General features: G+C 45.5%; 1 non-coding gene and 1 pseudogene across 1 annotated transcript; both read right to left on the bottom strand.

Annotated features, from left to right (window-relative positions):
- Nucleotides 1-1,022: 1,022 nt before the first annotated feature.
- LOC100446583 (developmentally-regulated GTP-binding protein 1-like) lies at nucleotides 1,023-2,383 on the bottom strand (annotated as a pseudogene).
- Nucleotides 2,384-8,480: 6,097 nt separating this feature from the next.
- On the bottom strand, nucleotides 8,481-8,542 carry LOC112132161 (U7 small nuclear RNA). Its single transcript, XR_002913969.1, has one exon. It is a non-coding gene; the product is annotated as a U7 small nuclear RNA (small nuclear RNA).
- Nucleotides 8,543-10,868: the final 2,326 nt, after the last annotated feature.

Genomic DNA, 10,868 nt, shown 5'->3' with positions numbered 1-10,868 from the left:
TGAACTGTGATGGTGATCATACCACTGCACTCCAGCTTGGGTGACAGAGTGAGACTCTGTCTCAGAAAAAAAAAAGAAAGAAAATTATTTATTTCATTGGATTTTTAGTTTGTAAGTAGACTTTTAATATAAATTGTCTTATAATTAAAAATCACAGTCTTATATCTTCTTACTGTTTATGTCTTTCATCTTTTTTGTTAAATTCAAATTTTCCAAAAGCATGTCTAATTCATTATTTTTAACTGGTCAAGTTTTTGTGAGTGTGTGTGTGAGTTTGTTATTAATTCCTTCCTTCTGCTTTCTTTGTAATTTTTTTTGTTCTTATTTTACTGGCTTCTTGAGTTCATTTATCTTCAGATTTCCTTGACTAAACATTTTCTTTAAATAACCTTTGGCCTGAATCTCCAGGTTTTTATATATGTCTGTCATTGCTATTAATTTGGAAATTAACCCATAATAGTTTGTTCCAGATTAGATTAGCTCTTTAAACGAGGAGTTACTAAGAAGAGTATTTAAAAAAATTTCTAGACTGGGCATGGTGGCTCATGCCTGTAATCCCAATACTCTGGGAGGCCTAGGTGGGAGGATTGTTTGAGGCCAGCAATTCAAGACCAGCCTGGAAACATAGCGAGATCTTGTCTCAAAAAAAATTTTTTTTCTAAGACATATTTCTAGTAACAAATATATTTATATTTTGAAGATATATGCTTTATTAATAAATATGTTTCTGTTTCTAAGATAGTTTTGCCTTCCCTTTCTAATTAAATTGCATTCTATTCAGTGAATGTGTCCTGTATGATTTCAGCTTTTTGGGTTTATTAGGCTCTTCATTATGGCCTAATAAATACAAAGAAAAATATTTGGAATTTGCGTAGTCAACTGTTAACAATGATTAACTCTTCGGAGGGGAATGAAATTGAAAGGCAGAGACAATGAGGAGAAGCTTTTTGCTTGTTTTTATTTTGTTTGCTTTTGATTGTTGGGAAGTTTTTTTACTGTAAGAATTAGCTCAAGTATAATGGTTTTCTTTTTCTTTTTTTTTTTTTTGCATGTAGCTGACCAGCCTACCAGGTCTTTTATGCAGTTCGACATACAAGGTGACAGCAAGGTGAGACAAATGAAGTGCCAGTTTGGGTGCCTCCATCTCCCTCCCCTGGATCCTGATCCAGTGACTGCCAAAACCAGAAGGAACTGGGGTAGGGTTCTTGATCATGGGGAAGGCTGTTGTGGTCCGCCTGGTAGATGGGAAAAGGAAAAGGTTTCACTTCTTCACAATTTGAATGACATCCTTGTCCTCCAACATATGGTCTTTACCCACTTTCTGAGGATTGTGTTTCACAGAGAGACCCCAGACCAGAGCATATTTAAATTCTTTGATAAGATTTTTGTGAATCTTCATGCAGAAATCCCCACTGTGGTCCTGGAGTAAGGAAGCACCACTGGGGATGTGTAACCTGGTAACTGGCCTTTGGGTTTGGTGTAAATTCTCACTAATTTCAGATAGTCCCAGATCTTTTCCAATAGGTCATCAAAATTCCAGTGGTGATGGGCAGAGATGGGTACACAGTGAGGCACCTTATAGTGCTATCCAATTCCTCAATGGAGATTTGGTCAATCTTATTTAACACATAGATACAGGGGATATGAACTGTTTCCTTCCACCACATCAATGAGGTCATCAGTTGTAGCATCACTACGTAGAGTCACATCGGCATTATGAATCTTGTGTTCGGCCAGAATGCTCTTCACAGTTTCAGCATCCAGCTCACTCTGTGGGCAAGTGGCTGTGAGATTAATGCCTCCCTTGTCCTTCTTCTTAAAGCCAATGTTGGGGGGTGGTGGTTGCTGTTCAAGTGAATGCCAAAGCCTTCCAGCTCATTTTCAATTATCTTCTTATGTCCCAAAGGTTTCAGGACATCCAGAAAAATCAGGATCAAGTTACAGGTTTGGGCCACTGCAATGACTTGATGACCTCTACCTTTCCCATCCTTGGCACCTTCAATAATACCTGGGAGATCCAGGAGCTGGATTTTGGCACCTTTGTATCTGATGACACCAGGCACAGTGGTCAGAGTAGTGAATTCATAGGCTGCCACCTCAGAATATACCCCTGCCAGGTTACTAAGCAGTGTCGACTTCCCCACAAATGGAAAACCAACAAATCCAATTCAAGCATCGCCTGTCTTGGCCACATCAAAACCTTCTCCTGGACCTCCACCACCACCGCCCTTTGGAGTAATGAGTTCTCGATGAAGCTTAGCAAGACGAGCCTTAAGCAGCCCTAGGTGGTGTGCTGTGGCCTTGTTGAGTCCGAGCCATCTCGACTTCTATCTCCATGATCTTAGCTAAGGTGCTGCTCATCGTGGCGAGTACCCTGTGGCCTCCACACTGACTGTCTCCCTTCACACACCAGCGGGCAAACTAGCTCAAGTATAATGGTTTTCAAAAGTAACTCAATGAACTTGGGAGTGTAGGCCTCGGTACAGCGGCCCACAGACCCCTGAGAGCACCATTGTATGACAGCTCTTCACGGAGAGACACCGCCTTTAAAAACGCGCTTAGGGCCGGGCGTGGTGGCTCATGGCTGTAATCCCAGCACTTTGGGAGGCTGAGGCGGGCAGATCACGAGGCCAGGAGTTTGGGACCAGCCTGACCAACATGGTGAAACCCCGTCTCTACTAAAAACACAAAAATTAACCAGGCGTGGTGGCGTGCGGGTGTAATCCCAGCTACTCGGGAGGCTGAAGCAGGAGAATCGCTTGAACCCGGGAGGCGGAGGTTGCAGTGAGCCGAGATTGCGCCACTGTACTCCAGCCTGGGCAACAGAGCAAGACTCCATCTCAAAAACAACAACAACAAACCAAAAACAAAACAGAAAAACACGCTTACTTCCTACTGGCTTTACAGTGGTGAGCATTACCTAAGCACCTAACTTCAGGCTTTGGGGTGAAGAGAGAGAAACACACAGTCTGGCCTTCCAACAACTCGCAGTGTGGGTGGAGAAACGTAAGAAAACGAGCCATTGCGATAATTAGCCATCACCGCCATCATGACCTTGTGCCTGGAGGAGCTGTCCCTGGAATCTGTCTAGGGAAGCTCCAGGGCTGGCTCCAGGAGACGGGGAGGAACTGGCTGGCCAAAGACAGGAGCAGTAGGGTTGTCAGATTTAGCAAATAAAAACAGAATGCCCAGTTAAATTTGAATTTCAGATGAACTTTTTTTTTAGTATAAAATGTATAATTATGTCCTATGCAATGTTTGGGATGTATTTATACTAAAAAATTCAGTCGCCCCACCTGTGGCTTTAGGGCCGACTTCTTCAGGAAGGGAAGACGAAGAGCACAAGAAGGTTTGGTGCAAGAGGATGGGTTCGCTTCCGGACATGTATGGGGAAAGGGGGCCAGTGGCCACGTGATTGGAGATGTGTGATTCCAGGCTGCAGGATGTCAGGGCTGGGGCTTTAGGGGCGAGGCCTGGGGTCCGCGGTGGTAGGATGTGATGGGATGTGCCCTGTGAGGAGGCTGCAGGCGGTCGTACATGGCAGTTGAGTGGGATGGGTAGGGTTCTTTCCTTGTTCGAGAAGGCAGGGTGTGTCTGAGCAATCCCGTTTAGAAAGATCGACTCCAAGTAATTTAGACGAAGAAACCTCTGGAGCTGGACGGATCCCCCAGGGTGCGCCGCGCCTGGACTGGGAAGGGTCCCCGGACCCGCGGCGCAGGGGAGGGCCAGGCCGCCAGGGGGCGCTCTCGGCAGGCGGGGCGGGGGTCCCAACCCTTGGTGTCTCCCAGGCAGCTTCGCAACAGCCCTGCTGGATTAGGCCCCGATGAGCGAACTGAAGCCCGGGTGGGGAAAGGGCGGGAGGGCTTGAGGGTGTCACCCAGGCGGGTCAGTTGCTGTTTTTAAAAAAATTATTTTCATTTTTTTAATAGGGAAGGCGGGGTGTCTCGCCATGTTTCCCAGGCTGGCCTTGAACTCCTGGACTCAAGCGAGCCTCCGCCTCGGCCTTCCAAAGTGCTGGGATCACCACCGCGCCCAGCCAGTTTTGCAGCTTTCTAGGCCGCCCCCAGGCCCTTGCCATCCTGCCGCGTGAGCCAGGCTTGGGCCTGTGGAGAGGGCTCTAGGTCACCTGGTGGCTGCCCTTGTGTCTACAGCCGCCTCTTCCTGTGACAAAGCTGCCTCTTTGTCTTCCAGGTCCCTTCTCTAGTTTTCTACCCTACTCTAGAAGAGGGTGGGTATTGGAATATAGATGAAGCTGTCACCCTTCCAAACTCGGGGGGGTGACTCCCTCCCTCCTCTGCTCACAGGTGCCTTCCAAGACCAGACTCCAGTGCTCAAACCAGAGCTGACTTTTGAAGGAGCAGGGCAGAAGAGGACTCTCAGACACCCCTCCTCTTCTCCAGGGCGAGCGCATACATGTGCTTTTGTCCTCATCCCTGCCATAGGAAGGGGCCCACCAGGTGTGACCCGGCTTTCCAAGGCTTCTGGCCATAAAAGGCCAGGGGTGGGAATAAAGCAAGAAAGAGATGAGACTCCACACTTGTCAGGGGGAGCCCCTCAGCTCTGTAACTGGCACTGCTAACTCCCCTGCCTCCAGTCCCTCTCTACTGCTGCTCTGCCAGCCTGTGCTGGGTCCTCCACACCACTGCACTTGTCACTCCCCTGCTCAATAATCTGTGATGACCCCTATTGTTAACTGAAGCATTGCTTGTATCAAGAATCTCATTCTGTTCATATCCCAGACACTTCTCAAAAGAAGACATTTATGCAGCCAAAAGACACATGAAAAAATGCTCATCATCACTGGCCCTCAGAGAAATGCAAATCAAAACCACAATGAGATACCATCTCACACCAGTTAGAATGGCAATCATTAACAAGTCAGGAAACAACAGGTGCTGGAGAGGATGTGGAGAAATAGGAACACTTTTACACTGTTGGTGGGACTGTAAACTAGTTCAACCATTGTGGAAGTCAGTGTGGCGATTCCTCAGGGATCTAGAACTAGAAATACCATTTGACCCAGCCATCCCATTACTGGGTATATACCCAAAGGATTATAAATCATGCTGCTATAAAGACACATGCACACGTATGTTTATTTCGGCACTATTCACAATAGCAAAGACTTGGAACCAACCCAAATGTCCAACAATGATAGACTGGATTAAGAAAATGTGGCACATATACACCATGGAATACTATGCAGCCATAAAAAATGATGAGTTCATGTTCTTTGTAGGGACATGGATGAAATTGGAAATCATCATTCTCAGTAAACCATCGCAAGGACAAAAAACCAAACACTGCATGTTCTCACTCATAGGTGGGAATTGAACAATGAGAACACATGGACACAGGAAGGGGAATATCACACTCTGGGGACTGTTGTGGGGTGGGGGGAGGGGGAGGGATAGCATTAGGAGATATACCTAATGCTAAATGACGAGTTAATGGGTGCGGCGCACCAGCATGGCACATGTATACATATGTAACTAACCTGCACGTTGCGCACATGTACCCTAAAACTTAAAGTGTAATAATAATAAAAAAAAAAAAACGGGAAAAAAAAAATAATCTCATTCTGTTTCTCCCTCCACTGGGGTGTGCGCCTCTTGAGGGCTGTATCCTCAGCATCAAGAATACTTGACCCTGGCCGGGCATGGTGGCTCATGCCTGTAATCTCAGCACTTTGGGAGGCCAAGGTGGGCGAATCACTTGAGGTCAGGAGTTCAAGACCAGCCTGGCCAACATGGTGAAACCCCGTCTCTACTAAAAATACAAAAATTAGGCTTAGGTGGGCATGGTGGGCCACGCCTATAATCCCAGCTACTTGGGAGGCTGAGGCAGCAGAATCGCTTTAACCTGGGAGGTGGAGGTTGCAGTGAGCCGAGATTGTGCCACTGCACTCTGCACTCTAGCCTGGGTGACAGAGCAAGACTCTATCTCAAAACAAACAAACAAAAAATGAAACCTGACACAAAGTAGTTGCTCAATAAATAAGACTATGAAAACATGCTGGCTGCTGCACCCACCTTGCTCTCAATCCCCCAAAGCCATCCCCTCATCCTCTTCATTTTACCTTTCCCTTCCAAGCCCAAGGCACTGATTAGTTTTGAAATCTTGATTCCTGTCTAGATTTAAAGGCTTTGAGTTAGGAATTACTTTTATCCCCCCTGCCTAGGGCCTCATGCCTTCTCAAAAAATAGGTAAGACCAGCCAGACACAGTGGCTCATGCTTATGATCTCAGCACTCTGGGATGCTGAGGCACGAGGATCACTTGAGCCCAGGAGTTTGAGACCAGTTCAGGCAACATGACAAGACTGTCTTTACCAAGAAATTTAAAAATGAGCTGGGCACGGTGGTGCATGCATATTGTTCCAGCTACTCAGGAGGCTGAGGTGGGAAGATGGCTTGAGCCTGGGAGGTTGAGGCTGCAGTGAGCTGTGATCGCACCAGCGCACTCCAGCCTGGGTGACAGAGTGAGACCCTGTCTCAAAAAACAAAACAATACAAAAGATAAGACTGAATGTTCTCCATATGGTCCTATTTGGTCATGGAATGATTTCTGGTGGATTTTCCTCCACTCTTCAGCATTCCTTCCATAACCTGTGTCTGGCTATGAGCTACATGCTGTTTACACGGAAAAGATATGATCCTGAACTGGGTGGAAGGCTTCTGCTCAACTGCATGGGCACCAAAATGTGTGCTGAGGGAAATCACACATGATCTTCTCAAGCAGCTTTTGACTTCCCTCAGGATCCTAGATGGCCATGTTCATAAAGAATTATTGGCCAACATCCCATATCTTCTGACTATGAAGGTGAAAACGTGTGCTTTGTGTAGAGTTGGGTGAAACCCTTGTTTCTGATTTCTAAATACCTACTGCTTTGAGGAAGCTGCCATTATCCTAACTTTGTCGTCCAGGCAGAGGTTGAAAGGGAAAGGTTTAGAAGGCTAACAGGCAAATCTTTCTCAGTTCAATGCCTTCCTTGCTATAACCCAAGTTGGGAGAGCTTTATTAAGGAGTGCTACTGTGGATTCCTTCAAACTTGTTGCATCAGTTGGATGGACCCTTATGGAGGGCTCTTTCTCAGTTGGCTACAACTATGGCTCAACTCTCAAAGCAGACATTTATAAATAATTGGACGTAGCTATTTATTTATTTATTTTGAGATGGAGTCTCACTCTGTTGCCCAGGCTGGAGTGCAGTGGTGTGATCTTGGCTCACTGCAACCTCCACCTCCCGGGTTCAAGTGATTCTCCTGCCTCAGCTTCCTGAGTAGCTGGGATTACAGGCGCCTGCCACCATGCCCAGCTGATTTTTGTATTTCTTTTCCGAGACGGAGTTTCACTCTTGTTGCCCAGGCTGCAGTGCAATGGCTCGATCTCAGCCCACCACAACCTCCATCTCCTGGGTTCAAGTGAGTCTCCTGCCTCAGCCTCCTGAGTAGCTGGGACAGGCATGCGCCACCATGGCTGGCTATTTTTTTTTGTGTTTTTAGTAGAGACGGGATTTCTCCACTTTGGTCAGTTTGGTCTCAAACTCCCGACCTCAGGTGATCCGCCTGCCTTGGCCTCCCAAAGTGCTGGGATTACAGGTGTGAGCCACCGTGCTCAGCCTAATTTTTGTATTTTTAATAAAGACGGGGTTTCATGATGTTGGCCAGGCTGATCTCGAACTCCTGACCCCAGGTGATCTGCCCACCTCAGCCTCCCAAAGTGCTGGGATTACAGGTGTGAGCCACTGCGCCCGGCCTGGAGGTAGCTCTTTAAATCAAACACTCAGCAAATAATTGAATTATTTGCAGGCCTGTTCTTTTACTGAAGCATAACCATAGCATCAAGAGGCTTCCAAACTGGTGAAAATCATGCAAGGGATGGGGTGAGAAATGGCACAGATCAGTTGATGGTCCCGAGCTACTCTGACCTCCACAAAACCGCAGCAGCTTCTAGGTCTCTAATATGCTTTTGTGTGTGTTTGTGAGAGATATACCGAAATTTCCCATCACAATGTCTTTGATTTCCTTGCTCTTCTCTCCATCCTGGCAGCTTGTATACATCAGGGCAAATCTACACATGACTTAATGATTTATCTGCAACTTGAATCAAGGGTTTTGCTCATTTGCAGAAACATAAATGATCTCCAAACCATGTTTTGAGGCTGCATGTAACCAAATTTTAAAAATGAAAACTTATTTTAACTAAGTGATGCGCAGGAGTTGCTTTAGTAGCTAACGTGTACCGAGTACTTGCCATGGCGCTTCAGGTCTATACTCTTTAATCCTTACAATCTCAGCAGGTCACCATTTCCTTGACTTACACAAGGAAACTAAGGCTTAAAAGATGAAACCACTTACCTACTAGATATGAAGCTAGTGTTTGGCACCTGGGCAGTCTAATTCTAGAGCCCAAACTCTGAATCATTACTTTCTGATGCCCAAGAAAGTTTGAATCAATTTTTCTGTTGATCTTTCTGTTGTTGGGTTTTCCGGTAAAAACTGGAAAACCTGCTAGACAAATTCTAAAAGAGCTCTGACATTTGAATCAATTTTAATCCAGCCAATTGCTTTCCCTTAAACTACCAAATACAAGACTATTTCACCTGGTTTTAATTCTTGGTAAATTTATTTTTTAAAAGTTCTATGGCACTTCCGCCTCTGCTGAGGTGGTGCCAGAGCTAGTCAAGAGTTGCTTCAAGTTTATCGGTAAGATGAGCGTTTTCCCAAGTCACTGGGTCTTTCTGATCGGTCCAGGGCGTTGCTCACCAAGGCCACAGGGCCCAGAACTTGAGCTCTCCGGCTTTGTAAGGGTTCAAAGGGCCACTCAGTGGAAGAGGGTGCAGGAAGGTTTCTGGGTGCTGGTAATGTTCTGGTTCTTGATCTAAATCCTGGATTCATGAGTATTTGTGAAAATTAACAAGCCATACAGTTATGATTTTTTGTGCTCTTTTAAAAAAAAAAAGTTCTATGAATGGAACATAGCAGAAACTGGAGAAACTGCCTACAGGAGCTATCTTGGGCTGTCTTGTCCTATATTGTCTTAAGAGTTGGCCGGGCCTGGTGGCTCATGCCTGTAATCCCAGCACTTTGGGAGGCCGAGGCAGGTGGATTGCTTGAGCAGGAGTTTGAGATCAGCCTGGACAACATAGAGAGACCCCATCTCTACAAAATATACAAAAAGTAGCCAGGCATTGTGGCATGAGCCTGTGGTCCCAGCCACTTGGGAGGCTGAGATGGGAAACTTGTTTGAACCTGGGAGGTTGAGGCTGCAGTGAGCAGTGATGGCACTACTGCACCCCAGCCTAGGTGACAGCCAGATTTTGTCAAAAATAAAATAAAATAAAAACAACAACAAACATACTCCTCAGCCACAAAGTTCTGTGGGAAAGTCAGTATAGGACCCTACAAGTAACGAAGGTCCAGCCCAGTCCTGGCCCCTCTTTCCCTCTGCAGTGCAGTGCTTAGAACAGCCTCCTAGGGGTGAGCCCTGACGCCTCAGCACTCTTTTCCTGCTCAGCTCCCTGTTTATAGACAAATTTTCTGATTTCTACCAGGCATGTTAAGCTAGATACTTTTAAGTGAGGTAGGGAAGGTGGACAGTGAATATGGCTCCTTTAAGGGTTTCTTTGTCCCCTGCTGCTTTAAAATCTTCCAGAGAAAGTGTCGTCATGAGGGCATATAGTCCCAGGTGAATTTAGGAAACTGCTTTCCTTAGGTTGGTAAACCAGGGTGCAAAGATGTGGTATTTCCTTGTTAAGACCTTTTAAATTTCAATACAATGTGAGGTAGTATGTCAATAATCCAAGAGGGTTGCTCAGAAGAGACCCAAACCAAGACAAAGTTAAATTTCAGGAAATACAATGTGTATGATGACATTTTTTTTTCCCACTTAGCTTTAGGTAGGTTTCCATTTTGAAGTCTATCACATTGTTCTGGCTTTTTTTCTTTTTATAGCTGTAGAAGGAATGGGAAAAACAGAAATGGTATTAACAAGCAATTCATTAAGAATTAGGTTCCAGGCCGGGTGTGGTGGTTCACATCCATAATCCCAGCACTTTTGGAGGCCACGGTGGGCGGATTACAAGGTCAGGAGCTCGAGATCAGCCTGGCCAATATGGTGAAACTCCATCTATACCAAAAATACAAATATCAGCCGGGTGTGGTGGTGTGCACCTGTAGTCCCAGCCACTTGGGAGGCTGAGGCAGAAGAATCACTTGAAGCTGGGAGGCAGAGGTTGCAGTGAGCCGAGATTGCACCATCACACTCCAGCCTGGGCGACAGTGTGAGACTCCATCTCAAAACAACAACAACAACAACAACAAAGAATTAGGTTCTTGGCCAGGCACAGTGGCTCATGCCTGTAATCCCAGCACTTTTGGAGGCCAAAGTAAAAAGACCACTTGAGGCCAGAAGTTCAAGACCAACCTGACCAACATGGCAAGAATCCATCTTAAAAAAAAAAAAAAAAAAAAAAAGGTTCTAGGTATCTTTTTGTATATTCTCAATTCTTAAAACTAATGAGTTAAGTAGTATTATCCCTTGATACAGATTAAGGGCTCAAGGTTTAGATAAGTTCACAAGGTGTGTAAATAATAAGGTAAACTTTAAATCCACACCTGAACTTAAATTGTTTATCTTTAGACAACACTGCCTCCTCAAGTTCATGTGGAAACAGGCTACAAGTTTTATCCTATGAAGTATGCAGTTATAGATTCTAAATACTAATCAAGGGATGGAATTAATACCATCAGAGGAATCAGTGGCTCCAGAACAGCACCCATATGTTAAAAATGTATTTGTTTTCCTTACGTCAGAGTAAACCTGAATGGGCAATCAATCTTAAGTTATAACTGGGTACAGAGGGGTA

The sequence above is a fragment of the Pongo abelii genome, chromosome 12, assembly GCF_028885655.2.
Source record: "Pongo abelii isolate AG06213 chromosome 12, NHGRI_mPonAbe1-v2.0_pri, whole genome shotgun sequence".
In the NCBI taxonomy this organism is placed as follows: Eukaryota; Metazoa; Chordata; class Mammalia; order Primates; family Hominidae; genus Pongo; species Pongo abelii.
Note: the sequence above shows the minus strand (reverse complement) of the source record. Positions and strands in the feature narration are given on the sequence as shown.